The sequence below is a fragment of the Limulus polyphemus genome, unplaced genomic scaffold (genome assembly GCF_000517525.1).
Source record: "Limulus polyphemus unplaced genomic scaffold, Limulus_polyphemus-2.1.2 Scaffold1032, whole genome shotgun sequence".
NCBI classification, from domain to species: Eukaryota; Metazoa; Arthropoda; class Merostomata; order Xiphosura; family Limulidae; genus Limulus; species Limulus polyphemus.
In genome coordinates this window covers 325391-332004 of record NW_013666642.1, presented here as the reverse complement: position 1 = coordinate 332004, position 6614 = coordinate 325391, and the positions used below count along the sequence as shown (strand labels likewise).

The window sequence follows — 6614 nt, the reverse complement described above, 5'->3', positions numbered from 1 at the left end:
TTTTTAAGTATTTATACACTTGAACTTGCTTATGTAGATGAATTTTCTACTGCACAAATATTTTTACAGGTGCACAATTTGTGAACAACTGCACACTAGGAAAACCAGTGCTTTGGAGGCGTGGATGTATTATAAGAGTTGTGGTCAAATCCCACTATTCGAGTACATCAAGAGTTGGCGGTGGATGGTTTTGACGGGTTCCTTCCCTCTAGTGAGTCTAGTCTATCATTTGAAGATTAGGGTTGGCTGACGCAAGTAGCTCTAGAGTAGTTTTGCACGAAGTTTAACAATCAATTAACGTACATAATAAAGATAAATTGTTTAATTTGATTTACATTTGTTTTACTTTTATTTATAAAACACTGAAGGCTTAAATCTTTCACTTATATCTTTCAATTAGGAGTACATCTTTAAAGGAAGCTCTCCAGTTGGTGATGGAAAATAAATACAGTAAAGATGTAGATGAACAACTAAAGACACCATATATAAGTTACGGGATCAGCAGATCGCGTAATATTAAATCACCAGATTTCCCTGACGATAATCTTGACGAACTAAAAGGATCGCTTAGACAACCAGTTACACAGAGCAGAGGAAAGAAACCACAAACTAACTGGTGTGTCAAATATGACAAATATTGCCAGAAACTGCAGACAAAAGCATTTAGAGAATAAGAACTCCTCCCAAAAGATACCAGAAAAAGAGAATTGTTAAAAATGTGAAAAACTAGTAATTACGGCCGATACTGTGAGGAATCAACGGCCGTTAATACACCAAGGAGACTAAGCACCAGCAATGAGTCCTCAAGTTTAACCAGATTGACGTCTGGATAAGGAATTAGTTGGACTTGTGGGGATGAAGCTCAGCTTAAAATACCTCATCTACCCCAAATGAGATAATACATTCATTATTTAAAGAAACCAGTCCTCGAGTCTACGGGTTTATTGATGGGAGGCCTTACGGTATTCTGATTGACACAGCTACAATAGCTTGAGTCTGTTTGGTAAAAAAAAAGTTGGAAGTTGCCTCCAACAATGATGAAAGAAGTTCCAGTTGAAGGAAAGTTGGAAGTTACCCTTACTGTATTGAAGCTTTTCTACATCTTATGATGTGTGGATAATTGATGTCGAGGAAGAATGCCTTTTGGGAATTGACTTCATGCAGAAACATGAAAGTAAAGTTAGACCAGCTTCAAGTAGCTTCATAGTCTTTGACCAGGAAATCCCTACACGACAATTCCTACACCAACGACAGCAAGGAAAGTAGTCATTGCACTACCAAGAATTGAACTACTCATACCAAGACTTGCTAAAAATATAGTTATTTTTAGTGACTAGCCCTTAATAGAATTAAGCACACCAACGTGTCCTGGTGGATTAATGATTGGTAAAGCTCTAGTGAATCTGAAAGCTATAGATGTCATAATTAGAACCCTGAAAACAACGAACTATAAAACTCGAGTCAAATCTGAGTGGGATATGGCAAGATGTGAGGCTGTACAGATAGTACTTCTACATCAAAGAGCATCAGAAATTGTCATCTTTGAGGAAGGATATAGGAAGTCTTATACGAAAACATCAAATAAAGATAGCTTACCACCTCACTTGCAAGAGCTTTATAACCAGAGTTGACAATAGACTTCAAGACTTCGGTCGAACATACAAAATCTCTCACAAGATGTCAGTTATTTAGCCAGACGACTTCCACTTGCAAAATCGACTGAGGTTTTTAAAGAGATATAAATCATGCATAAGTATGGAGTAATAGAGCCGAATACTAGTCCTTGGACATCACGTATTGTACTTGTGAAGAAGAAGGAAGGATCTATAAGGTTCTATATGGATTACCAGAAGGTAATGGCAGCACAAAGATGGAGAAATATCCAATGCCAAGGACTGACTCTAGTTTGGATACCCAATCTGAATCAAAATGGTTTTCAACATTGGTTCTTAAGAGTGGATATTGCAAGTGCAATTTGACAAAGCAAGTTGAGAGAGAAAACAGCCTTTACTGCAGGAAATGGTTTAAGGCACTTTGTTGCATTACCATTTGGATTATGAAATGCACCTGCTGCATTTCTACATTTAATGAAGTGTGCTCTGTATGAGCTACCCTGGAAAGTCGTACTCATCTTTTGTATGATATTATTGTGCATGGAAGGACTTTTAATAATGTGTATGATAAACTAAGGAAATTTCTGTATTATTTAAGGAAAGAGAACCTTAAGCTGAAACCCAAATATTATGAATTATTTCGTCAACACGTGAGTTTTCTGGAACACATGGTCAGTAGAGGCCGAGTTTCAACAGATTCATCAAAAACTGATTCTGTCCAATATTTCCAAATACCAAAAACCTACATGATATAAGATTGTTTCTTGAACTGTGCTCTTACTGTCATCATTTTGTAAAATTATTCTTTGACAACTTGTCCTCTACACCAACTACTTGAAAAGTCAAATATTGATGCTTGTTCACATACAGCAGTCCAAAAACTGAAGAAGGAACTGACCACCAATCCTGTATTAGCATACCCAACTCTAGAAGATCCACTCATTTTAGATACACATGCTAGTGATTTTACAGTGTGAGTAGTGTTGTTACAAGCATAACACGAAAAGAGCATGTGATTTTATACTATAACAAGGCACTTAATGCTGCAAAAAGGAGATATTGTACAACTCGAAAAAGCTACTAAGTTTTGTTCGAAATGTAACTAATTTCCACCATTAGCTATATGTACAAAAGGTAACACTTCAGACAGATCATGTAGAATTGAAGTGTCTAGTAAATTTTCACAAACCAGAAGGCCATATAATGATACGGCTTCAAAACTATAGGAGTACAACTTTAACATCTTGGTGACATATTGCCCATAGACTACATGTACTGAAGAATGTAAACACTGGGAAAAGATGGTAGCACAATATAGTAATGACTACCAACGTAAATTACAGCAGAGTACAATCAAAGATGTGACATACACAAGCGATGATGAAAAACTAATGTAGTACAACACTCAACTAAAAGATACACAGGCAAAAGATACGAGCTTGAAACCAATTTTTAATTGGATCAAGTATTGGGCAGAAAGACCTTCATGGTAAACAGTTGTTCTATACAGCCCCAAATGCAGATATATTGGTCACAATCGGATTCATTATGCTTACAAGAGGGCTTATTACATTGGAAATGGGAAGATACCAGTAGACAGAAACAAGACTACAGTTAGTAATTTCACAGTGTTTATTCTGAAACACTCTGTCATCTCCACAACCTTCCAATGGCTGGACACCTATTTGTTGAGAAGACACTAGAGAGAGTAAGAGAACACTATTGAGTGGGGTGCCAGGAAATTCTGTAGAATTGGTACAAATCGTGTAAACTATGCTGCCAATAAATAAAAAAAATTACAAAAGAAACAGTATGGAAAACTGAAGCAGTACTGAAGCAACACTTGAGATAGTTACTGTCTATGTGTTTGGTCCCTTGCCACAAAGTAACAGTGGGAATAAATACACCATTGGCCAGAAGCATGTGCTTTTCCTAACTAGGAAGCAGAAAGTTTAGCAAGAAAACTCGTAACTGGATTTTTTCAAGATTTGATATGCCTATGGAACTTCACTCAGATCAAGGATGGAATTTTGAAGCAACCTTGTTTGCAAAAATGTATGAGATCCTAGGAAAAGAACGGACAAGGACGACAGTCCTTCATCTTTCTCTGATGAGAGATACAACAGTACATTGGTAAAACAATTAGATATTTATGTGTATGAACAGTATAAAATGTAAGATCAAGATCTCTCATTGCTACTTATGAGTTATCAAACTGCAAAACATGAAGCTACAGATAACAAACCATCATTACTGATATTTGAGAGAAAAGTTAAAGTGTCCTTGATTCTACTTCACTCTTGTCTGATGAACAGTCACTCAGAGGAGTCTTAATAAAGAATATGTACAAATATTAAGGAGCACCATCGATGTGACTATACCCACAAAAGACGTAGATTAGCTGATGATAAAATGAAAAGTTGTTATGATTTTAATGCTGATAAGACTCAATCCCATCAACGTAGCATAGTATCACTGTACAATCTCTACTGCAAGAAGGAAAAGTTCCAAAGTAAAGCAAGTGTTGGGATTGGCCATATCTTATATTTAAAAGAACCAATTTTGTGTTTTACAGAACCCAGAAAAACAGGCAGCCCAAGCCAAATATCATCCACCATGATCATCCTTGGAAGTATGTTGGTGAAAGAATAGTCAACTGGGTAACTCCACAAAAGAATTTGCATGTGGAAAGTCAACCTAGTGAGAAGTCCAGAGCTCCTGCTGAGACTACTTTCAGATGATCAAGGATGAGCCACCTGTGAATTCACGCAATCACCCCCCCCCCCCCCATCAATAATACAGACAGTGGTGATATGGGACAAGAGGTCATCCTGTATTTATATCATGGGCATTGGAAGAGAAAAGCACCAAAAAGATTTGGTGAATAGACAATTTAGTGTAGTGTTTCATCACTAGTTTTGGGGGAAATCCACAATAATATTTTTAATGGTGTAATTTTTGTGTTAGCTAGAGGGTGCATGATGTTAAGATAAACCTAGAACATCTAAAAAGCTGTAAGTTGACACTTAAATTTTTCTGTACATTCGAAGCTATATTATAAATACAAGAGAGATTTAATTAGTCAGTGCATATGTGTTAGTTATCGCAATTACTCTGTGCAAGTAAATCTAGATCGATAGATGTTTGAGCGTCACTTTTAACGTAGACCTATAATAATGTGCGATAGTATGCAACTTTTTCAAGCTTGTAGAGACGTTAAAAGATGAAATAAAGTAATATATTATTGTCAGGTGAACTGAATGTTGAATTGTGTTCGGCAGATAACTTGGAAGACACACTAACGAACGCACAACGCTACAACAATATGAACAATATGAAATTATGAAAATGTATGCCATAAAAATTGTTAATAATCCTAAGATTAAAATTTATTTACAATCAACAACATCTTTTTTAAAAAAGGAGCCTTAATCATACTTAATTTTGTATTTTAGTTAGGTTTTTGCTTTTATTAGGGAAAAAGTTTCCTTGTTGTTAAGCGTAAGGCTAAACGATGGGCTATTAATGTGGTGCCCACAACGGATATCGAAACCAGGTTTTAGCCTTTTAAACCTTCAGACTTACCGCTGATCCGCTGGTGGTAAAGAAAAACGAAAACTTAAAAATATCACAAATTTTATTATTTATCAAATATATAATTTTATTAGGTTATTTTAGAACATGTTTGTTTATTTGTACCAAATATAGTTATGATGATTCTTTTCAAATTATAACGGTTTATTGTAACTCTCATGGATTTAAATTTGTTTTTTACATGGGAATATTTTTGTCGTCGACTATTGTAGGTTGAGAGCGTTATATGTTTACCTTAATAGATGGCGCAAAAAGACCAGATATGGCTACTTTAAATGAGTCATGGGATTTAGTGGGTGTTTATGATTTGTAAATAGCAGTTTGTTTGGTGCTATATTGTTTTGAATAACTGTTAACAGTGGTTGAATAAAACTTTATCAGTTTTCGATGTTGTTTTAAAGAACCTGGTATGTGTAAAATATTTGTTTTCACTATTTGCTTTATATCTAGTAGGTTAATATATATTTTTAAAGTTTATTATTTACTTTATTATTACTATCAGATTTGGTTGTTGAGTGTTGTGTTTTTTTTTTTTCTTTGAGAAGTTGAGTAAGTTACTGACTAGCGACAAAGCTATGCCTAATCACAAGCACGTTTACAGTTACACTACATTCAGTGTATCACACACCTCATGGTGTGCATCATTTTCGTTTATTGATTCATGAAGCTATAGTATATAGTTAATATAAGTAATAACTTGTAGTGCCAGATGATAATTAACATTAGATCTTCTTTTCAAATTGTTAATTGTTCTCGCATGAACTCTAACACTAATTTCAAAATATGCTATGCCATACTACATTAGCACATAATGTTTTTCTTTTTGGCTGATGTGTAAAGGCATTATATTCTCATATTTAAACTGGCATTGGAGTGCTTTAGTTTAGAAATTAAGAAGTTGGAGTTGGAAAATGGTTAGTGGCATTTTATATTATTATACAATTTTATAAGTGCAAATCTAAAAGTAAAAACAATAACTTCATAAGTTTACAAAATTATTGGTAAAATATATGTTTTTCTGAGTTGTACTACTACTAATAGTTTCAAACATGTTAATCTAATTTGTTGAGTGCTTCCACAAACAACTTGTTCCAGAATAAGTGGTTATTATCAAGATACTTTACATTTTTCTATCTGTGAGCAGTACCACAATTGTGTAATAAAAAATTGTGATACTAGTTGAATCAGAAAAAACTATGGTAATTTAAAATTCAGGCTTTGGTTCAAATGAGTGAATTTTGATGAAAGCAAATACATGACCAGAACTTAAGAATGGTTGCTGTATACACAATGTTATATTGTAATGCGAATAATTCCATAAAATTAATCGTAAAAGGCTTGGGTAGTTTCACAGACTGTGTATGGAGGTGAATGACACTCTCAGTGTCACAAATATAATTATAGTAT

At 34.5% G+C, this 6614-nt stretch overlaps 1 protein-coding gene across 3 annotated transcripts in view; it reads left to right on the top strand.

Annotated features, from left to right (window-relative positions):
* Window positions 1-5456: 5456 nt before the first annotated feature.
* LOC106461793 (GTPase-activating protein and VPS9 domain-containing protein 1-like) overlaps window positions 5457-6614 on the top strand; it is a 91298-nt gene continuing 90140 nt past the window's right edge. For all 3 annotated transcript variants that reach the window (XM_022388867.1, XM_022388866.1, XM_022388864.1), the window contains exon 1: window positions 5457-5614. The gene's annotated coding sequence lies outside the window, so the exon portion shown is untranslated. The remainder of the gene's footprint in view (window positions 5615-6614) is intronic.